Source organism: Euprymna scolopes, chromosome 38 (assembly GCF_053919585.1).
Source record: "Euprymna scolopes isolate OS-2025 chromosome 38, ASM5391958v1, whole genome shotgun sequence".
NCBI classification, from domain to species: domain Eukaryota; kingdom Metazoa; phylum Mollusca; class Cephalopoda; order Sepiida; family Sepiolidae; genus Euprymna; species Euprymna scolopes.
Window position 1 is genome coordinate 71991897 of NC_136519.1, and position 25691 is coordinate 72017587.

Sequence of the window (25691 nt, forward strand, 5' to 3'; positions counted from 1 at the left end):
TATATATATATATATATATATATATATATATATATATATATATATATGGCAAAAATGGTAATTAGTGAAAACCTGAAGAAAGTGCTCAATGATATTACGGAGCAAATATATATATTTTTTATTTATTTTGTCGATACCGTTTGGACTATCACCAGATAAATGAAAAAAAAAGACCAATGGCTTCAAGACAAAAACGAATGAACGTTTGAAAACTAGTTGATCTATCTTTGGCAAGGTCAATTGTGTATTTTTTTTCAATTTTTACCTCTTAGCAACTATTTGCACAGACTAATATATATATATATATATATATATATATATATATATATATATATACTAGCAAGAGTGCCCGCCGTTGACTGTGTTTAAAAACAGCTAACAGAAAATGGACTCTGGTTTATGAAAGTATGATAAGTTATGAAAAGGAAGGGTTGTAAAGAGATAGCTTCGAATTTGGAGGTATAAAAACCAAAGCAAAATATGATGAAACGTCGAGTCTCTCTGCTAGTATTTATATAGTTGTACAGACGCACAAGAACACTAGCCCCCATATATATATATATATATATATATATATATATATATATATAAATATATATATATATATATATATATATATATATATATATATATATATATATATATATATATATATATATATATATATATTCTTAACACCCGACACAGAGACACACGCACATATATGTAGTATATAAAAAGCTGTGATACAGCGAAATGTTCGTTTCTGGATTACTATAAATTTAAATTAAATTTAAATAAATTTAAATTAAATAATATATATATATATATATATATATATATATATATATATATATATATATATATATTAGAATTTCTAAAGATAATCTGAATTGAAGGTATACATAGTCATCAATATTTGTAAATACATGGTGCATCTGTGACGCGAAACGAACGTGTTTATACTTTTTTGTTTTCGAACGAAACATAAACGTTTAAATTAAAAACATGTGGTGCGTTCACGTTGAGAAACCCTAAAAATAATACAAACATCTAATGAATATGTGGATAATTATCGGTTTTTCTTTACATTGAAATATTATCATTAAACTTATATATATTTTGCTTTAGAAATCAATTAACTTGCTTAATATATATATATATATATATATATATATATATATATATATATATATATATATATATATATATATATATTCATGATTAGGGTTTTTGGAAAAAAACTCCAGCAGAGTGCTCAATTAAAAGGAAAATCCGAAATATAAGAGCGTATTTATATTTTGTGTACAGAAAGTTGTTAGATGAGACAAGTCATTGGTACTGTCAGTTTCAAGCCCGATAGTTAGGACCGTTTAACATATCCATATCAAACTCTCTTCAGCCAATACTCGACTCGTCTCGAACGAGTATTGGCTGAAGAGAGTTATATATGGATATCTTAACAGTCCTAATTATCGGGATTGAAACCGACGGTACCAATGACTTGTCTCATCTAACAACTTTCTGTACACAATATATATATATATATAACACGTATTTATATACTTAAATGTTATTTGCCAAAAATTCGTTCAATTTGTGGATAAAGTTTTAGTTTGAAGTAAAAATAAGGATTTAATTTTAAAATTCTACTAAAATCTATTATGAGAAGCCAAATATTTTAAGTTTTTTTAATTTAATAGGTTAATCCAATATTTTGTACTAGTCCTCAGTGTAAAAATGGTAAAACTTTAAACAAACATAATTATAAATAACCTACAACTACAACCTTATATATATATATATATATATATATATATATATATATATATATATTACTACCTAGCTCTACGAATGTATTGAGCTCTGTTGAAGTAAATACTGAAAATTTACGCATAAAATTATATTTTCTTTCTTCCTTTATTATATTTACTTAAGGTGGATATTGAAAATCATATCTATTCATATATTGAAAAGAAAACCAAGTGACAAGGTGCTTGCTGGCTATAATTATGTTTTAATATTATATTTTAGACGATATTTCGGAGCAATATCTCTTCATCAAGTTATTGAGGACGAAGTTCGTTTTGATATTTTATATTCTCTATTTACTTGTATCTATTATTTCTGTATATTCTGTGCGTTCAGTGTTGATTTTAACGGTGTTTTTTTTCGACTTTTAATCATATCAAACGGATATTTTAAAAGTAGAAATAAAACAATAAAAAAGGAAATTATTTTATTTCAAACGAAATATGAAGTAAAATTTCATTTATGCCTTTTAACTAATTATGTTTTAAAACTTTTGAAATTTTAGATTGAAGACGATGTTGTCATTTTTATTTATTCTTGTGCTATTGCAAACTTTAAATATTTCCATTTTCTTTCAGCAAATTCTTTTCTTCGCCAAATCCTATTTCATTCCAATAAATGCAAACGAAACAAAAGTATTTGTTTTCCGAGGGACGTACATTTCTCTGATGAGTTTTGGTGGTATTCCGCTATTCAACGAAACACGTGTAAGACATAATTCTTAAAAATATGAATAAAATATTATAAGTAAGAAATAAGTACATATTCGGGTTTTGAAATGATAACTAACAACACAGACAGACAGACAGACAGACAGACACCCCCCCACACACACACACATATATATATATATATATATATATATATAAATATATGTATATATCCTACACTAATAATTCCCGAAAGGATGAAACACTAGTGTCTGTAGTATTTAATAATTATTATAGTAAATAATTATGTCAGCCCCTGTAAAAAAACCTGTTTCTTTTTGTTTAGCACTTTCTGTAGAAATTAAGTCAGGCAATTTAACTCATATGTGCAGATCTTCATATAATGATTGGATCACTTTGACAGACATTTAAAAAACATTTAAAAATAAATGTTTAGATTTCAACAGTATTTCTCGCGGTTAACGGTAGCCGAATGGATTAGGTCCTTGCTAATGAAGCCTGAGATGGCTTCTGTTGCCGCGTTCGAATCTATCGACCGGTTTTAATCGTGACATCATGCACTGATGATTCCAGAAAAGATGAAACACTAGTGTCTGTAGGTATTTAATCATTATATATATATATATATATATATATATATATATATATATATATATATATATATATATATAAATATATATATATATTAAGTTATGAAAATATATATGGCAATTAAGCTACACAGAATATTCCGCGTTTCATCCACGCTAAGATTCGTCAGGCGAAGAGTTGTGGTTGTTTCACGTTTTTATATATGCGCATTCTATTGAGTTTTTAGTTAGTCAATCAGATTCCTAGTTTACACTGCTCCATTCCTAATCAGTTAATAGGCAGGCACATACAGGACAAAGGCCCAGTTGACCTTGAGTTAACCCTTCCTTTGTGTTTTGTTTTTTTAGCGGGGACCGTAGATATCTAGTGATTTGACCTGTTTTAAACCTAGATGTAGTTAAATGTGTTTATTATTATTATTATTATTATTATTATTATTATTATTATTATTATTATTATGTTATATATATATATATATGCACAGATCATCGTATAACGATTAGATCACTGTCTGACAGACGTAAAGAACATTTAAAACTAAAATGTTTAAATTCAACTTTATTTCACGCGATTAATGGTAGCTGAATGGATACGGTCTTTGCTAATCGAGCTAGCTATGGCTCATATTGCCGAGTCCGGATCTGTAAACTGGTGTTAATCGTGACACCCTGCACTGAGGATTCCCGAAAGGATGAAACAATAGTCTGTATTTAATTATTATAGTAAAAAAATAATTATATATATATAAACGAAATCAGAATTATTATTATTATTATTATTATTATTATTATTATTATTATTATTATTATTATTATTATTATTATTATTATTATTTCTACTAGTTACATATGTGTCCTTTGTGTTAGTTTTATTTTTTGTCATGGTGTCCACTTTTTATTGTTTATTTTATTGTTGTTTTCATTGCTTTTATTTAATATTTTGTTATTATGTGCTTTAATTATAATCTCTAAATTTTCGCAGCAGCTGTATGATAACTTTAGGTTATTTTTATTGAAAATTTTGTGTAAGGACTTGGTTGCGGGGAAGTGCTTTTCGATTAGATCTAGAAATTTCTTGCCAAGTTTTGGTTTTAACATTTGATTTTATGGCGCCGTATACCAGATTATATTACTTTTTCTTCTATTTTTATTTTATTTTCATTGATGTTTTGTTACTTATATTTGATATCAATATTTTGTATCCACTATTTTGAGAGCTGTTTCGTAGATATTGATTGACCTGTCAAATACATTTTCATCGCTTGAGTTATTGGTGAGTCTACTTACGATCGAGTTAGGAATCGGTTTTATAATTGATGGTGAGTGATTGGACTTAGGGTTTACGTATATTGGATTAGCGTTATCTTTTAAGTAGGGTTAATATGTGTTTTTATCTAAATTTAATGTAACGTCCGGGAAGTTTTTTTTATGTTAGGTAGTACGTCTATTTTTAGGCCTACTTTTTCATTTACTTGTGTATGATTTTTATAAAATTATCTCACTTGACTTTGTTGGAGTCTTTTATTATAGCTAGTCCATAATCTCTATATAGGCCGATATCCGTTGTATCAAATATGTTTGTGTAGGTATATAGAATGAATAACCCCACAAGATCTGATGCCTCTGCAGAATCCAGAGCTCCCATCGCCAAATCAAAAGAATTTGTCATTTTAGTTTTTATACATTGGTTATTGTTATTTACTAGAACTGATTTTCTACATTTTTTTAATCCATAGATATATCAGTGTGTGACTCGGCAAACTTCAGGGCAATGTTGAAAAGTTCTTAGGATATCGAGGGATGTCTATGATGTCGAACTGTATAAACGTACATTTATTTTTGTTTTCTATATTTTTAAACAAAGTGATTGCTTCGGCGGTATTTGCCCACTGGTTTAATTGTAGGTCTTGTTTGATTTGTTTGTTTACTCTAGAAAGTATTGCTTTGCTAATTCTACCTATTTATTTGAGTTCTAGGGTTATTATTGAAGTCATCTTTTGGCAAAATGTATGCTTCTCTAGGTTTCAATTTGCCAACTTTATCGCTATTTTTTAATTTATCGGTGATTTGTTTACTTTCAGTATTTATTATATCTATGTAGTCGCATTCGTTTGTATCCAGTTTTTTGTAGTTTTTTTTAAATGTTTCCTTTGATTAGTTTCTTATATTCTTGTTTATCGATTTTATAAAAATGTCTAGTTTTATCTGCTTTTACAAAGATTTTATTAGAGTTATGTAATTTCCGTTGGAAATTTTTTATGTTGATTGTGAAATGCTAAATTTTTAATTACGTTTAAAAGGTCATTTTCAACTCTAATAACATCTTTGTAAAAGCAGATAAAACTAGAAATTTTTATAAAATCGATAAACAAGAATATAATAAACTAATCAAAAGAAAACATTACAAAACACTACAAAAAATTGGATACAAACGAATGTGACTACATAGATATAATAAATACTGAAAGCAAAAAAATCACCGATAAATTAAAAATTAGCGATAGACCTGAAATTTGCTATATAGGATATTCAAATGGGTAGAAAACTTTTAAATCCGTTTTCATCCAAAAAAGGGCTGTTAAGGGGTCATCCTTTAATCTCTTATACCACTCAAAAACTTATACTCGGTTCATGCAAGATGGTCTAAAAAGCAGTCTGGAGCATTTCATTCGTTAAATCCGGAAGTAGAGCCTTACCTGGGATCGTTAAGAGTTCCGGTATATATGGACGGTGGTTGAGTCCATTCCCCCACAACAACCATTCCTAAGCTGATTTCTCCAGGTGTGAAATCAGTATTTTTTCTTTTAAGGGCAAACCAGCAAGGAGTTTGTGCACTTTCTCTTTCTGCCTGAGCGTCTTGGTTCTGGCATGACTTGTGGAGGTTAGGGTTAGGGTTAGGGTTAGGGTTAGTTTTCTATGTCAAAAACATCATATACTGTCTTAATCACCTCTACGCCTTCCTGTGGTGGTTCTGCTTGATCCTCAGGGGGTGCGTTTCATTATTTGGTTCAGGTGTTTTTATGTTCAAATTTTGGCCCTGAATAATGTATATGACATTTCCGATTCTTCGTGAGATCGTGCCCAGTTCCTAAAAGGAAACGTTGTTCTTGAAATGCTTAAAATAAACTTTATAGTCGATTTCAACTGGGGGTGTGGCATCTGGTATTTAAGATGCATGAGCGAATGCTATACTGGCTAGCGTCGCTAACCACTATTATATCCAAATCCGGGTTAAAATGAGTTAGGAACAGTTTTGAGGTAAGGATCTTTTTATTTCTTGAAATGATGCCTGGCAATTTGATGTCCATTCCCAAGGTTTATCTTTCTTTAGTAATTGGTTAAAGGTTGCACACAGTTAGAGCATGTTGGGGATAAACCCTTGATAATAATTTACCAAGCCTAAAAAGCTTTGTAGTTGTGCTTTGTTTTTCAGTGCTAACTTCTTTTTAATAGCGGTCGCTATGTCCGGATCTGGGCGTCTGCCATCTTTATCAATGATATGTCCTAGGTATTTGATTTTTTGTAAAAAAAATTCACACTTGTCTTCTTTGACCATAAAACCATACTTTTGTATTCGCCTGATTACTTGTTTGCTATGGTTTGCGCATTCCTACTTGCTTTTTCTCCGCTATAATAATGTAAATATGCGATGGCGTTGTCAAGGTCGCCCAGCATGGTATCCATGACTTGCTGTAATATAGCAGGTGCTACTTTGACTCCGAACGCGAGCCCTTTGTATCTGTACAAACCCCGATAGTCTATTTTTTATCTCCTCCACCAGGAAAAAAAGAAATGCAGTTTACTCTTTTCTTTATTCCATTTTTCAAACACCAAGCGGGAAATAATGATTATTTTCACACTATTTGAAATAATTGGGAAAAATACGTTTCAAAATAAAATGTTCACTTAACAATTTTAAGACGTTTGAGTTTTCTTTTTTTAGACAAAACGGAAACAGGACTATTCAAAAAAAAAAAAAAAAAAAAAGATAAAAACTAAAAAAAAAAATAAAATAAATATTAACCTCGTGTTTACCTTTAATTATGCTGTTTAACTGACACAAACATAAATGGTCTCATGAGCGCAAAATTGTTTTGATTTTTTCCTTTAGCATAAAAAAGTAAAAAAAAAGAAATGTATATTTTTCCAAGGGGGAAAACAATAGAGTACAATTTTTTTCTTTTTAGTCATGCAGCGAGAACAACAGCGACGAATTTTTTTAACACTCAACACAGTAAGATGATTAAGAATTTAATCTTATTTTTGTCCTTTTAGAGCCTTTGAAATGTACTTTTCCGGTATGATGGACAGACAATTTTTTCTTGTAAAAAGATTTTATTTACAGTTTTTCGTCTCGTGCTTGTCTTGTTCTGAATTCTTTTTTTTTAATTCGGGAATTGGGTTTTACGCGGTTAATTTTTTTAAGTCAATAATATTGTTATTCTTTCCCAAATGAAAAATATTCTTCCTCGAATTCTCGTATTGTCAGTGTTATGGGTACACTGGTTTATTAAATTCCTTTTTCTTTCGCGAGTTTTCGAATCCTCTGTTGCCAATGTTATGGGAACATTGATTTATTGAATTCCTTTTCCTTTTGTGAGTTTTCGAATCCTTTTGTCGCCAGTGTTATGGCACTGAATTAACCACAATAAAAACAGTACGGTGTAAGACAAGACGTGTATCAATAAAATACAAAAAAGTGTTACAGAATGGAAAGAGTGTTTGCGTTCCACCGAGCATGCGAAGTTAAATCCGGAACTAAACCCCTACCTGCCATCGTTAAGAGTTACGGTATATATATACGGGCGGTGGTTGAGTCCATTCAGAGGGTGGTTCTCCACTAACAAAATTTTAATTTTCTACGTTAATTCCTATATATTTACAAAAGTCTGTTAAATTGTCGATATGTTTGTGACTTACATTGGCCCAACCCCCGCTTTTGGTAAGTAGTTCCCACTGTTGAGGCAGCGAAAAGTTAAATGAATGGATTTTCTAAAAATTTAAATTGTCCTGTTAACCCCACATTAAAAGCTCCCCTGAAAATATGTGAGGGGAGCATATTGTCAAATTTTCATATAAGGAAAGAACAGTAGCTGACTTATATTACGTAGATATTAATATGTCACTTTTTCTGTTTGATCTGTTGTGATTATCTTTTATGTACGTGATAGTGCAGCTTGTTTCATAAAAATGAGATAAGCACTATCCCTGTGACAGGACCACAGGTAAAGTAAGCCTGGGTACCGTGTTGCCACATACACCTAAATATGAATTAGGATACATAACAATGGAACAAGCCATGGGAGGGACTCAGAAGAAAGATCTGAGTCATGATGGGCAGGAGCTCTCTCGTTGGCCAACATTGGGGAACCGGTCGTAATCCTGCAGATGTTGGCTTCTCTTTTAATTTCAGGAATATGACCACAGACAAAAACAGGTAAGTAATCTTGATTGCATGCACATGCCGAGTGCAGCCGAAACACAAGAAAGCCGTAATGAACAGAACAGCAAGTTGAAAAGACATATAAAGAATTTGGACTAAAGAATGGAAAACGGATAGTCATGGAATGTTACTATAGGAGCAAGCCGAAAAATAGAGGCTTCCGAAAAGGAATGAAAGAAATATGGGACATGTTTACTGACTGCTCGACAACTGAATAAGAAAGTGTAAATCAAGCCAGACAGATCCCTAAAAGAGGCTGGCTCTCCAAGCTGGAACTACTGAAAATTCAACAAAAAGTAGATGGTGTAGTAGATCAAATATACCACGAGCGAAAAAAAAAAGTAGAAGACCGCTAAAACATTAACATCGAGGCTTAGCATCTTGAAGAAAACGAAATCACAGAACTAACGGAAGAAGATGCAAAAGAAGTAGAAAACATCAAATGGCTTATGCACGAGAATAAAACAAAACTACCATCTCTACGGAACGAAGCGAGGAACAGATTAAAATTAGAAACGGAAAATGTAAATAGACTCCTTCCATTTATCTCAACAAAAACAATCACAAACATCAACAATTAAAAATATGTGGGGGCAAAATCAGTAAACACGAAGCTAAAACCCGAAACAAAAAAACTGACCAAAGCAAAGAATCTACCAAACCTAGATGAGAAATGAGACTTAAAATCCACATCAAACTTAGAAAAGAAGCTAAAACCATAAATTAAATGAATAACAGAAAAAAAGGAAATAAAACTCAATATGAAACATGAATAGTTAAAACAAAGAATATAAGCAAAAAAAAAAAAATAATAATAAATAAATAAATAAATAAAAAGGAAAAGTGAGAAAATACAAATACAAACAAAGCAGGTGCTTTTTAAATCAATGAAAGGTAGTTTTACCAAAACATGAACGAAGGAATAACAAGAATAGAGCACCCAGATTCAACAGAAACCAGGCACTTCTGGAACCAAATATGGGGACAGCCACAAGACTACAACTAAATCCCTAAATAGCTGAAAGTCATGAGAAATGAACTCCAGGAAATTGAATATTGGTTCAAAAAATTCACGACACTCCATGATAGACTGGTGAAAAATCTGAAAAGATTTATTTATAACATAGAAGTACCAGAATGAATGATTAAAGGAAGAACTACGTTAATAGAAAAAGACACAAAAAAAGAAAAAAAAAAGAAAAAAGAAGAAAATAGAGGGACGACCTAAAGCAATTACAGACCGATACTTACCGACAATGTGGAAAAATGTAACTGCACAACCGAGTGAACACATCTACTACTCCATAACTCTCGCGCGCTACTGCTTAAGGAACAAAAAGGATGGCGTAAAGGAAAAAAGAGGGACCCAGGACTTAATACGGGGGTGTCTAAAAATGTACTCACACTTTAACCCTTGCTAACATGCTGTCTTTTTTGTGTTGCAGGTGTGAGGTGTCAACCACAGCATGGTAGGAAATCAACTTAGCTTGGAAGAGAGGAAGGTTGTCTTGAAATGTTATTGGAAGACAGAAAACGCTATTGAAGTGCAAAGACGATTCAGAAGGGAATTCGCAAGACCACCACCAACGCGCCGGACCATTGCTCGCATCAAAAGAAATTTGAAGCAGATGGAACCATCCAGAACGTCAACAAGAAACGTTCTGGACGACCTCGGACATCCACGAGCCCTGGAAAAGAAGAGAAGGTGCAGGAAACACTCTTTCGATCACCACAGAAATCATTTCGACAAATTACTCGGGAAACCCACATCTCAAAAGATAGCATCCATCGCATCATGAAGCGTCTGCGCTGGAAATGCTACATTCCAACACTAATTAATGCTCTCAACGAAGACAATCCTGACCGGAGAGTCGAATTCTGTGAATGGTACCTGTCAAAATGTGCAGAAGATGCAGGGTTTCCACACAAAATTGTGTGGAGCGATGAAGCAACGTTTAAATTAAATGGCACCATTAATTGCCATAATTGCACGTACTGGAGTCCTATAAATCCTCATCTAACACTTGAACACCATGTAAACTTGCCAGGAGTAACAGTGTGGTGTGGGATATCCGCACTGGGCATCATAGGGTCATTTTTTATTAACGGAACTGTCACTAGTGAGAGATACCTTAACTTGCTTCAGGAGTTTGTTGATCCACAAATTTCGGACATGATTCTTTAATCACATTTATCTTCTGTATTCGAAGCTATTCCATTTCACTGTATGTTCATAAATAAAGGATTTCTCGTCATTCGAAGTGTGAGTACATTTTTTTGAGACACCCTGTATATACATATACATAGATCATAGACCTTCACTCGATGAGTGCAAAGAGGACTTGGGACCTTGGGATAGCTTATTGCCACTCAAATTCCAGTGAGGACCAATTGCTGCTACCCACGACAAATCAATGGTAAACGATTGTTGCGATAACGCAAATTAATTTACCGAAAGTGTACCGAAACAGATTGAGAGTACTAGAAATCTCGGAAGACTTGTTTTCACTCAGGCTTCAGAGAACACCACACTTTCTTCTCAAAGAGAATTTTCTGATGATAGCCTCTGTGAATACTCTTAGTGGGTGAATAATAATAATAATAATAATAATAATAATAATAATAATAATAAACACGTGTTTTTCATTAACCGTAATAATCCTAATTCGGTGTGGCAAAACAAAATCGCGCGCGCGCGTGTGTGCGCGCGTGTGCGTGTGTGTAAACAGTCTGGGCGTAACAGGGTCTGAAATCAATTAGGAACCTTCAGAGTCAATTATGCCGAAATGAATATTCATCAGCGAAAATTATCCTCAAAACAAAATGAAATGTACTGCTGGGTTTTATTTCATTTATTCATTCATATTTTTTACAAGGGAGTCACCACTTATTAAGACCCAATGGCCATTCGAGGATAAGGGTTAATGAGTGTCAGATGGTCGATAAGACAACGTTATAATGATCAACAGTAATGGAAATTCAGTAAAATTTGATTATTTAAGAGGATGGCTAAACAAGACCCTGTTGGATCACGTTATAATCAGCTAGTAAACAGCAGCTCCGCGGTATAGAGTCTGGTAAAGGAAGGAAACCTTGTTTATGGAACTTGCGCTTAATTTTAGACACATATAGAGAGTATGGGAACTTGTTGACTGTGGTTGTAGTTAGACGAGGGTTTGTTGCTAATGTTTGGCTTGGAATAATATGCTATATATATATATATATATATATATATATATATATATATATATATATATATCAATATGAATGGGAACAAATACATTGAGGATATTGCGATGGCTGCTGCAAAGAAGGTTCCTGGAAAGTGAGAAAACTTAAAGAAACAGCTCACATGCTCCGACATAACAACCTACTGAGCAAACCAAGCGTAGAGCTGAATGCAATTTGGACACGTCTAATGGAGAGAGAAAACCTTGAATAACAACATAGGTTTAACATTAACAAAAACCAACTAAGAATTATCCTAGTGACATATGGCCGAGTATTCCTAGACGTTGTATCAAAGTTTACAGTTACCCAAAGGTGCTGAGTTCAATCCTGAACGAAGGCAGTGAAAAGTAACATTCAAAACAGAGAATCAGCAACTATGTCCCAGAGCCTAGCTGGAGTCCGAACACGGTACCCCCGTAATAATAATAAAGGGTTGGGTTCGAGACTCCTAACAAACAGTTCCCCAGTTCGATACAAAACACCTGATGAAGGCTGGAGGGCAAAACGGCCGAAACGTTGTGACTATTACAACCAAGATGAGGAAGTCAGTCCGACAATCTCAATAAATGAAAACACCTCATCTCAAAAATACAAACAATTACTAAGGTTCCCTCTATCGAGCTAAAAGACTACTCACGCCTGAGAGTATCCCGTACCTTTACAAGGCCACCATTCGCCCATGCATGGAGTATTTTTGCAATATCTGGGCCGGTGCATCTACCACAAGTCTCTTCCTCTTAGATAGCCCCCCCCCAAAGTGTTTAACCTAGTAGGCCCCACTTTGTCAACAAAACTCCAACTCTTGTCCCATTGCCGCGACGTTGCATTTCTGTGCCTGTTTTACAAGTATTTTAATGAAATGAGTTCTGATGAACTCGTTGCACTTGTGCCCCCTCGACGTGTAGCATATCTCCGACTAACCCGCTTAGAAACAAAATCAAACCCCTCATAGTCAAGATCCACAAATGCTAGAAAGCTTTCTACTTTAATAGTCTCTTCTCCCGAACAGCTAGACATTGGAATTCCCTTCCTGCTACCAGCTACCCTGACTGTACTCATACGCAGAAGCTTAAATGTAACGTAAACCAGCATCTTGTTAATTTTCCCTAGTCACGGTCCTTAGGTTCAATTGGCTGGCAGATCCACTCGTATAAATATTGACATATATAAATAAGTACGTTGATATGTGTGGAATAAACAATATTCTCAATGTCTATTGTAGACCAATCTGATCCTTGGGTTATATTTGATGACATAAGGTCAGCCACGCGCAAATGAGGTCACCTGCGAATATAATCACGTGAGTTTGGAGCGAGAGAGAGATTTTAGATTTTGAAATCGTACCGTTTTGAAATCTCGTAGCGAACAGGCACTGAAAATAACGCACACAGACAAAACTATAGGGCGTAAATAGACCATCAGTCTGTTTGTCAGTATATCTATCGACCCATGCATTTGTCTATCTCTAGTTTATAATCACTAGTGGGCGGGCACCGGCTTTGCCCGGACGCAAAATACGCTTAAATATGATATTTTAATTTGTCTAGATATCGTATATATTATTATAGCGACGTAATTTGAAAAGTGCGGAAAGTGCCATCAGCTAGAATCGAAACTGAAACTGTAGCATCCAAAGCTGGTGACGTTACCACTGTAAGAACGTGACACACATATGAACTGGTTATAAATAAAAAATAAATTAAGATGAATGTACAAAATGAATAACGATTTTTTTTCAATTTTGACCCATGTTGACCTCTTAAAAACTATTTTACCCGGCTAAAGAGCGATAAAATATCGGCCCGTAAAAATCCAATCATTTGAGACACTTAGCGCCGCTCTGCGACTTTTGGTTTCGGAGGAGATAGAGTTTGAACATATTGAGACAAACAGACATATAGCCTTTTATATATTAGATTATTATTATTATTATTATTATTATTATTATTATTATTATTATTGTTATTATTATTGTTATTATTATTTTCATTATTATTATTATTATTATTATTATTGTTATTATTATTGTTATTATTATTGTTATTATTATTATTATTATTATGGTTATTATTATTATTATTGTTATTATTATTATTGTTATTATTATTATTGTTATTATTATTGGAATTATTATTATTATTATTGTTATTATTATTATTATTATTATTGTTGTTGTTATTATTATTATTATTATTATTATTATTATGGTTATTATTATTATTATTGTTATTATTATTATTGTTATTATTATTGTTATTATTATTGGAATTATTATTATTATTATTATTATTATTGTTATTATTATTATTATTATTATTATTATTATTATTATTATTATTGCTTAAAGTATTTTCTCTCGCGTATAAATTTCTATTTCGGGCGACTACTCTGAAGTAGAGAGTGTGAGCCATCTGGCGTCCACCTGTAAGGTTCCGCTGGAGGACGGCTACTATACATTGCGACATAATGGAGTGTGTAAATATCTCCCCTGGGCCATCTGTAAAAAGTTGAATATTAAATTTAGCAGTCCTGAAAGAAACAATTGCAATTCTTACAACTACGTCCCTAGAAAACAGAGATAATAAACTTGGCATAGTGTTATATGACAAGGAAAAAGAAGCAACTTTAATAGGTTGTTAGTATCCCCAATGATGCTTAGAAATTAGTATCCTCAAAAATGCTGAGAGGAAAAATAAGTCAGAAATTCTGCAGAAATAAGTAGACTCCTCATTGGGCGGTTTGTCCGCCCACGATTTTGTTTGAACCTATCAGATTGTTTGTTATTACTAGCTGCTGAGGGTAAACTTTGCGCAAAATTTATCTTTTCAGATCTCAAGTTTGGCGCCAAGAGTACCCTCGGCAATTAGTTATTACAAGCAATCTGATAGGTTCAAACAAAATTGTGGGCAGACAAACCGACCAATGAGGAGTCTGCTTATTTCTGTAGAATTTCTTAGTTATTTTTCCCTCTCAGCATTATTAGGGATACTAATTCTAAGCATCATAGAGAATACTAACATAGACTCAGTTTGAAATGGAGGTTCGAAATTAACTTGTAGCCTCAAAATCACTTTGTTTCATTGAGACGTTTTAATGCCCTAATATGGGGCGAAAGGTTATTATTATTTGCAAACATCGATGTCCTTATGTTGGGCAAATTATTATGTTATTGCACGTTATTGTGCTCTGTGAATCAACTGACTTTCATCATTACAATATAATGTCCGTCAGAGATGAAATTAAGGACTACAGTTTGACCTGTCATTTGTCCGTCATTTGGACGATTATCTACAGTGAACTCCATGAGGTTACCAGACTAGCAGTATTCATTTTGGGAGGCATAACTCTACTCTTCAATCTGTTGCAGCGTTCTTCATCAGCGGAGTTTTGTATTCAGCATATCGCGAAGATGGACTATTACCATTTTAGGGTGTTACCGGCTCAGTACAGTAGATAGCTAAAGATAACGTGAAAAGAAACTGGAATCTTAGGAAGATTTCTATCATTGCAGTAATTATAGGAGCAACTGGGCTCATGAAAAGCATCTCAAAAACAAACTGGCAGATGTACCGGTGAACCAAGTGCAAGAGAGATGCAACTAATTGCGCTTGAAGGGCACTTAGAATCTTAAAAAAAAATCTCTCGGTTGAAATGTATTAGATAGTTGGTGAATGTCTGGCATCCGGTAGGAAGCCTCATCCCCAGCTAAATCAAAATGATAAAAAAATTAAAAGAAAAACATAAACATATACCCATGAGCACACGTACACACACGTATGTATACACATAGGTATACACAGACACGCGCATACACACGTGCGCGTATACAGACATATGCACAAAAACATACATACACATGCACACTGAGATTAAAAATAAAATCATTAACGTCGACAAATGTCTTCTTTCTATCCTTTAGGCCATTTTCCGTTGAAAAAGAGGAACCGTCAAGCTGAATGAGTCTCGTCTGAAACAAAAAGCGCAGTTCCAATATGGCGGCCGTATGAACGAGCACCCCCTCCCCCCCACACACACCTCATTCATCACATTCAAATAATGGCTGTCGAAGAAGGAACGCCGTGCCGGCAAAAATAAATAAAACTGCCTTCAATTATTAGTTCATCTCTTCATTATATACGCCCTGTCACTATTGAAAGAAGCTCTGTCATTTGGTCCGCCCGTTTGTCCGTCACGTTTAATTGTTTTTAAAACAGCATCTCCACTCCCTATATATATATATATATATATATATATATATATATATATATATATATATATATATATATATATATATATAACACACTTAAACGACACGTATACCCCGGAGGAGCTTCGTCTGCCTGCTACATTTAAATTTAAACTTATATTTTCGTTTGACACAACGCGGTTATTTAATAGACGTATCTGATTTGAGATTTGAGATACATCTAAGAAACGATATAAAAGGTTACGGTTGTCGAGGAATCAAGATTAAATGTAAAGCTGTAACGCCTTTCATTTGTCACGGTTGCGTTTACAATAAAAATCTTTTCATGCATACATTTGAAATTACATATAAATTGATCTGTAACGCGCATTATATAAACAGCATGTCAATCAATCTGTCACGCGCAGTTTAAAAATAGCATTTTAAATAATCTGTCACGTTTAATTTTAAAAATAGAATGTCAATTAATCTGCCACCCACATTTTTAAAATAGCATGTCAATTAATCTGTCACGCCCATTTTAAAAACAGAATGTCAATTAATCCGTCACGCGCATTTTTAAAATAGCGTGTTAATTAATCTGTTACGCGCATTATAAAAATAGTATGTCAATTCGTCTGTCACATTATTTTATAATAACATGCCACTTAATGTGTCACATTTAGTTTGAAATAACATGGAAACAGTTTCATTTCGTATATCATACGAAAGTTCAAAATAGCGTGTCAATTTGTATGTCACATCTAAGTTTGAAATTGCGTACCAATTAGTATGTAATGCATAGTTTGAAATAACATGCCAACAGTTTCATTTAGTATATCATACCAAAGTTCAAAATAGCGTGTCAATTTTTATGCCACATCTAAGTTTGAAATTGCGTACCAATTAGTATGTAATGCATAGTTTGAAATTGCGTACCAATTAGTATGTAATGCATAGTTTGAAATAGCGTACCAATTAGTATGTAATGCATAGTGTGAAATTGCGTACCAATTAGTATGTAATGCATAGTTTGAAATTGCGTACCAATTAGTATGTAATGCATAGTTTGAAATTGCGTACACATTAGTATGTAATGCATAGTTTGAAATTGCGTACCAATTAGTATGTAATGCATAGTTTGAAATTGTGTACCAATTAGTATGTAATGCATAGTTTGAAATTGCGTACCAATTAGTATGTAATGCATAGTGTGAAATTGCGTACCAATTAGTATGTAATGCATAGTTTGAAATTGCGTACCAATTAGTATGTAATGCATAGTTTGAAATTGCGTACCAATTAGTATGTAATGCATAGTTTGAAATTGCGTACCAATTAGTATGTAATGCATAGTTTGAAATTGCGTACCAATTAGTATGTAATGCATAGTTTGAAATTGCGTACCAATTAGTATGTAATGCATAGTTTGAAATTGCGTACCAATTAGTATGTAATGCATAGTTTGAAATTGCGTACCAATTAGTATGTAATGCATAGTGTGAAATAGCGTACCAATTAGTATGTAATGCATAGTGTGAAATAGCGTACCAATTAGTATGTAATGCATAGTTTGAAATTGCGTACCAATTGGTATGTAATGCATAGTTTGAAATTGCGTACCAATTAGTATGTAATGCATAGTTTGTAAATTGCGTACCAATTAGTATGTAATGTATAGTTTGAAATTGCGTACCAATTAGTATGTAATGCATAGTTTGAAATTGCGTACCAATTAGTATGTAATGCATAGTTTGAAATTGCGTACCAATTAGTATGTAATGCATAGTTTGAAATTGCGTACCAATTAGTATGTAATGCGAAGTTTGAAATTGCGTACCAATTAGTATGTAATGCATAGTGTGAAATAGCGTACCAATTAGCATGTAATGCATAGTTTGAAATAGCGTACCAATTAGTATGTAATGCATAGTTTTAAATTGCGTACCAATTAGTATGTAATGCATAGTTTGAAATTGCGTACCAATTAGTATGTAATGCGAAGTTTGAAATTGCGTACCAATTAGTATGTAATGCATAGTGTGAAATAGCGTACCAATTAGTATGTAATGCATAGTTTGAAATTGCGTACCAATTAGTATGTAATGCATAGTTTGAAATTGCGTACCAATTAGTATGTAATGCATAGTTTGAAATTGCGTACCAATTAGTATGTAATGCATAGTTTGAAATTGCGTACCAATTAGTATGTAATGCATAGTTTGAAATTGCGTACCAATTAGTATGTAATGCATAGTTTGAAATTGCGTACCAATTAGTATGTAATGCATAGTTTGAAATTGCGTACCAATTAGTATGTAATGCATAGTGGGAATTGCGTACCAATGAGTATGTAATGCATAGTTTGAAATTGCGTACCAATTAGTATGTAATGCATAATTTGAAATTACGTATCAATTAGTATGTAATGCATAGTTTGAAATTGCGTACCAATTAGTATGTAATGCATAGTTTGAAATTGCGTACCAATTAGTATGTAATGCATAGTTTGAAATTGCGTACCAATTAGTATGTAATGCATAGTTTGAAATTGCGTACCAATTAGTATGTAATGCATAGTTTGCAATTGCGTACCAATTAGTATGTAATGCATAGTTTGAAATTGCGTACCAATTAGTATGTAATGCATAGTTTCAAATTGCGTACCAATTAGTATGTAATGCATAGTTTGAAATTGCGTACCAATTAGTATGTAATGCATAGTGGGAATTGCGTACCAATGAGTATGTAATGCATATTTTGAAATTGCGTACCAATTAGTATGTAATGCATAGTTTGAAATTACGTACCAATTAGTATGTAATGCATAGTTTGAAATTGCGTACCAATTAGTATGTAATGCATAGTTTGAAATTGCGTACCAATTAGTATGTAATGCATAGTTTGAAATTGCGTACCAATTAGTATGTAATGCATAGTTTGAAATTGCGTACCAATTAGTATGTAATGCATAGTTTGAAATTGCGTAGTATTTAGTATGTAATGCATAGTTTGAAATTGCGTACCAATTAGTATGTAATGCATAGTTTGAAATTGCGTACCAATTAGTATGTAATGCATAGTTTGAAATTGCGTACCAATTAGTATGTAATGCATAGTTTGAAATTGCGTACCAATTAGTATGTAATGTATAGTTTGAAATTGCGTACCAATTAGTATGTAATGCATAGTTTGAAATTGCGTACCAATTAGTATGTAAAGCATAGTGTGAAATAGCGTACCAATTAGTATGTAATGCATAGTTTGAAATAGCGTACCAATTAGTATGTATTGAATAGTTTGAAATTGCGTACCAATTAGTATGTAAAGCATAGTTTGAAATTGCGTACCAATTAGTATGTAATGCATAGTTTGAAATTGCGTACCAATTAGTATGTAATGCATAGTTTGAAATAGCGTACCAATTAGTATGTAATGCATAGTTTGAAATTGCGTACCAATTAGTATGTAATGCATAGTTTGAAATAGCGTACCAATTAGTATGTAATGCATAGTTTGAAATTGCGTACCAATTTGTATGTAATGCATAGTTTGAAATTGCGTACCAATTGGTATGTAATGCATAGTGTGAAAAAGCGTACCAATTAGTATGTAATGCATAGTTTGAAATTGCGTACACATTAGTATGTAATGCATAGTTTGAAATTGCGTACCAATTAATATGTAATGCATAGTTTGAAATTGCGTACCAATTAGTATGTAATGCATAGTTTGAAATTGCGTACCAATTAGTATGTAATGCATTGTTTGAACTTGCGTACCAATTAGTATGTAATGCATAGTTTGAAATTGCGTACCAATTAGTATGTAATGCACAGTTTGAAATTGCGTACCAATTAGTATGTAATGCATAGTTTGAAATAGCGTACCAATTAGTATGTAATGCATAGTGTGAAATTGCGTACCAATTAGTATGTAATGCATAGTTTGAAATTGCGTACCAATTAGTATGTAATGCATAGTTTGAAATTGCGTACCAATTAGTATGTAATGCATAGTTTGAAATTGCGTACCAATTAGTATGTAATGCATAGTTTGAAATTGCGTACCAATTAGTATGTAATGCATACTTTGTAAATTGCGTACCAATTAGTATGTAATGCATAGTGTGAAATAGCGTACCAATTAGTATGTAATGCATAGTTTGAAATAGCGTACCAATTAGTATGTAATGCATAGTTTTAAATTGCGTACCAATTAGTATGTAATGCATAGTTTTAAATTGCGTACCAATTAGTATGTAATGCATAGTTTGAAATTGCGTACCAATTAGTATGTAATGCATAGTTTGAAATTGCGTACCAATTAGTATGTAATGCATAGTTTGAAATTGCGTACCAATTAGTATGTAATGCATAGTTTGAAATTGCGTACCAATTAGTATGTAATGCATAGTTTGAAATTGCGTACCAATTAGTATGTAATGCATAGTTTGAAATTGCGTACCAATTAGTATGTAATGCATAGTGTGAAATAGCGTACCAATTAGTATGTAATGCATAGTTTGAAATAGCGTACCAATAAGTATGTAATTCATAGTTTGAAATTGCGTACCAATTAGTATGTAATGCATAGTTTGAAATTGCGTACCAATTAGTATGTAATGCATAGTTTGAAATTGCGTACCAATTAGTATGTAATGCATAGTTTGAAATTGCGTACCAATTAGTATGTAATGCATAGTTTGAAATTGCGTACCAATTAGTATGTAATGCATAGTTTGAAATTGCGTACCAATTAGTATGTAATGCATAGTTTGTAAATTGCGTACCAATTAGTATGTAATGCATAGTTTGAAATTGCGTACCAATTAGTATGTAATGCATAGTTTGAAATTGCGTACCAATGAGTATGTAATGCATAGTTTGAACTTGCGTACCAATTAGTATGTAATGCATAGTTTGAAATTGCGTACCAATTAATATGTAATGCATAGTTTGAAATTGCGTACCAATTAGTATGTAATGCATAGTTTGAAATTGCGTACCAATTAGTATGTAATGCATAGTTTGAAATTGCGTACCAATTAGTATGTAATGCATAGTGTGAAATAGCGTACCAATTAGTATGTAATGCATAGTTTGAAATAGCGTACCAATAAGTATGTAATGCATAGTTTGAAATTGCGAACCAATTAGTATGTAATGCATAGTTTGAAATTGCGTACCAATTAGTATGTAATGCATAGTTTGAAATTGCGTACCAATTAGTATGTAATGCATAGTTTGAAATTGCGTACAAATTAGTATGTAATGCATAGTTTGAAATTGCGTACCAATTAGTATGTAATGCATACTTTGTAAATTGCGTACCAATTAGTATGTAATGCATAGTTTGTAAATTGCGTACCAATTAGTATGTAATGCATAGTTTGAAATTGCGTACCAATTAGTATGTAATGCATAGTTTGAAATTGCGTACCAATGAGTATGTAATGCATAGTTTGAACTTGCGTACCAATTAGTATGTAATGCATAGTTTAAAATTGCGTACCAATTAGTATGTAATGCATAGTTTGAAATTGCGTACCAATTAGTATGTAATGTATAGTTTGAAATTGCGTACCAATTAGTATGTAATGCATAATTTGAAATAGCGTACCAATTAGTATGTAATGCATAGTTTGAAATTGCGTACCAATTAGTATGTAATGCATAGTTTGAAATTGCGTACCAATTAGTATGTAATGCATAGTTTGAAATTGCGTACCAATTAGTATGTAATGCATAGTTTGAAATTGCGTACCAATTAGTATGTAATGCATAGTTTGAAATTGCGTACCAATTAGTATGTAATGCATAGTTTTAAATAGCGTACCAATTAGTATGTAATGCATAGTTTAGAATTGCGTACCAATTAGTATGTAATGCATAGTTTGAAATTGCGTACCAATTAGTATGTAATGCATAGTTTGAAATTGCGTACCAATTAGTATGTAATGCATAGTTTGAAATTGCGTACCAATTAGTATGTAATGCATAGTGTGAAATAGCGTACCAATTAGTATGTAATGCATAGTGTGAAATAGCGTACCAATTAGTATGTAATGCATAGTTTGAAATTCCGTACCAATTGGTATGTAATGCATATTGTGAAATAGCGTACCAATTAGTATGTAATGCATAGTTTGAAATTGCGTACCAATTAGTATGTAATGCATAGTTTGAAATTGCGTATAAATTGGTATGTAATGCATAGTTTGAAATTGCGTACCAATTAGTATGTAATGCATAGTTTGAAATTGCGTACCAATTAGTATGTAATGTATAGTTTGAAATTGCGTACCAATTAGTATGTAATGCATAGTTTGAAATAGCGTACCAATTAGTACGTAATGCATAGTTTGAAATTGCGTACCAATTAGTATGTAATGCATAGTTTGAAATTGCGTACCAATTAGTATGTAATGCATAGTTTGAAATTGCGTACCAATTAGTATGTAATGCATAGTTTGAAATTGCGTACCAATTAGTATGTAATGCGAAGTTTGAAATTGCGTACCAATTAGTATGTAATGCATAGTGTGACATAGCGTACCAATTAGCATGTAATGCATAGTTTGAAATAGCGTACCAATTAGTATGTAATGCATAGTTTGAAATTGCATACCAATTAGTATGTAATGCATAGTTTGAAATTGCATACCAATTAGCATGTAATGCATAGTGTGAAATAGCGTACCAATTAGTATGTAATGCATAGTTTGAAATTGCATACCAATTAGTATGTAATGCATAGTTTGAAATTGCGTACCAATTAGTATGTAATGCATAGTTTGAAATTGCGTACCAATTAGTATGTAATGCATAGTTTGAAATTGCGTACCAATGAGTATGTAATGCATAGTTTGAACTTGCGTACCAATTAGTATGTAATGCATAGTGTGAAATTGCGTACCAATTAATATGTAATGCATAGTTTGAAATTGCGTACCAATTAGTATGTAATGCATAGTTTGAAATTGCGTACCAATTAGTATGTAATGCATAGTTTGAAATTGCGTACCAATTAGTATGTAATGCATAGTGTGAAATAGCGTACCAATTAGTATGTAATGCATAGTTTGAAATAGCGTACCAATAAGTATGTAATTCATAGTTTGAAATTGCGAACCAATTAGTATGTAATGCATAGTTTGAAATTGCGTACCAATTAGTATGTAATGCATAGTTTGAAATTGCGTACCAATTAGTATATAATGCATAGTTTGAAATTGCGTACCAATTAGTATGTAATGCATAGTTTGAAATTGCGTACCAATTAGTATGTAATGCATACTTTGTAAATTGCGTACCAATTAGTATGTAATGCATAGTTTGTAAATTGCGTACCAATTAGTATGTAATGCATAGTTTGAAATTGCGTACCAATTAGTATGTAATGCATAGTTTGAAATTGCGTACCAATGAGTATGTAATGCATAGTTTGAACTTGCGTACCAATTAGTATGTAATGCATAGTTTAAAATTGCGTACCAATTAGTATGTAATGCATAGTTTGAAATTGCGTACCAATTAGTATGTAATGTATAGTTTGAAATTGCGTACCAATTAGTATGTAATGCATAATTTGAAATAGCGTACCAATTAGTATGTAATGCATAGTTTGAAATTGCGAACCAATTAGTATGTAATGCATAGTTTGAAATTGCGTACCAATTAGTATGTAATGCATAGTTTGAAATTGCGTACCAATTAGTATGTAATGCATAGTTTGAAATTGCGTACCAATTAGTATGTAATGCATAGTTTGAAATTGCGTACCAATTAGTATGTAATGCATAGTTTGAAATAGCGTACCAATTAGTATGTAATGCATAGTTTAGAATTGCGTACCAATTAGTATGTAATGCATAGTTTGAAATTGCGTACCAATTAGTATGTAATGCATAGTTTGAAATTGCGTACCAATTAGTATGTAATGCATAGTTTGAAATTGCGTACCAATTAGTATGTAATGCATAGTGTGAAATAGCGTACCAATTAGTATGTAATGCATAGTGTGAAATAGCGTACCAATTAGTATGTAATGCATAGTTTGAAATTCCGTACCAATTGGTATGTAATGCATATTGTGAAATAGCGTACCAATTAGTATGTAATGCATAGTTTGAAATTGCGTACCAATTAGTATGTAATGCATAGTTTGAAATTGCGTATAAATTGGTATGTAATGCATAGTTTGAAATTGCGTACCAATTAGTATGTAATGCATAGTTTGAAATTGCGTACCAATTAGTATGTAATGTATAGTTTGAAATTGCGTACCAATTAGTATGTAATGCATAGTTTGAAATAGCGTACCAATTAGTACGTAATGCATAGTTTGAAATTGCGTACCAATTAGTATGTAATGCATAGTTTGAAATTGCGTACCAATTAGTATGTAATGCATAGTTTGAAATTGCGTACCAATTAGTATGTAATGCATAGTTTGAAATTGCGTACCAATTAGTATGTAATGCATAGTTTGAAATTGCGTACCAATTAGTATGTAATGCGAAGTTTGAAATTGCGTACCAATTAGTATGTAATGCAAAGTGTGACATAGCGTACCAATTAGCATGTAATGCATAGTTTGAAATAGCGTACCAATTAGTATGTAATGCATAGTTTGAAATTGCATACCAATTAGTATGTAATGCATAGTTTGAAATTGCATACCAATTAGCATGTAATGCATAGTGTGAAATAGCGTACCAATTAGTATGTAATGCATAGTTTGAAATTGCATACCAATTAGTATGTAATGCATAGTTTGAAATTGCGTACCAATTAGTATGTAATGCATAGTTTGAAATTGCGTACCAATTAGTATGTAATGCATAGTTTGAAATTGCGTACCAATTATTATGTAATGCATAGTTTGCAATAGCGTACCAATTAGTATGTAATGCATAGTTTGAAATTGCGTACCAATTAGTATGTAATGCATAGTTTGAAATTGCGTACCAATTAGTATGTAATGCATAGTTTGAAATTGCGTACCAATTAGTATGTAATGCATAGTGGGAATTGCGTACCAATGAGTATGTAATGCATAGTTTGAAATTGCGTACCAATTAGTATGTAATGCATGGTTTGAAATTGCGTACCAATTAGTATGTAATGTATAGTTTGAAATTGCGTACCAATTAGTATGTAATGCATAGTTTGAAATAGCGTACCAATTAGTACGTAATGCATAGTTTGAAATTGCGTACCAATTAGTATGTAATGCATAGTTTGAAATTGCGTACCAATTAGTATGTAATGCATAGTTTGAAATTGCGTACCAATTAGTATGTAATGCATAGTTTGAAATTGCGTACCAATTAGTATGTAATGCATAGTTTGAAATTGCGTACCAATTAGTATGTAATGCGAAGTTTGAAATTGCGTACCAATTAGTATGTAATGCATAGTGTGACATAGCGTACCAATTAGCATGTAATGCATAGTTTGAAATAGCGTACCAATTAGTATGTAATGCATAGTTTGAAATTGCATACCAATTAGTATGTAATGCATAGTTTGAAATTGCATACCAATTAGCATGTAATGCATAGTGTGAAATAGCGTACCAATTAGTATGTAATGCATAGTTTGAAATTGCATACCAATTAGTATGTAATGCATAGTTTGAAATTGCGTACCAATTAGTATGTAATGCATAGTTTGAAATTGCGTACCAATTAGTATGTAATGCATAGTTTGAAATTGCGTACCAATTAGTATGTAATGCATAGTTTGCAATAGCGTACCAATTAGTATGTAATG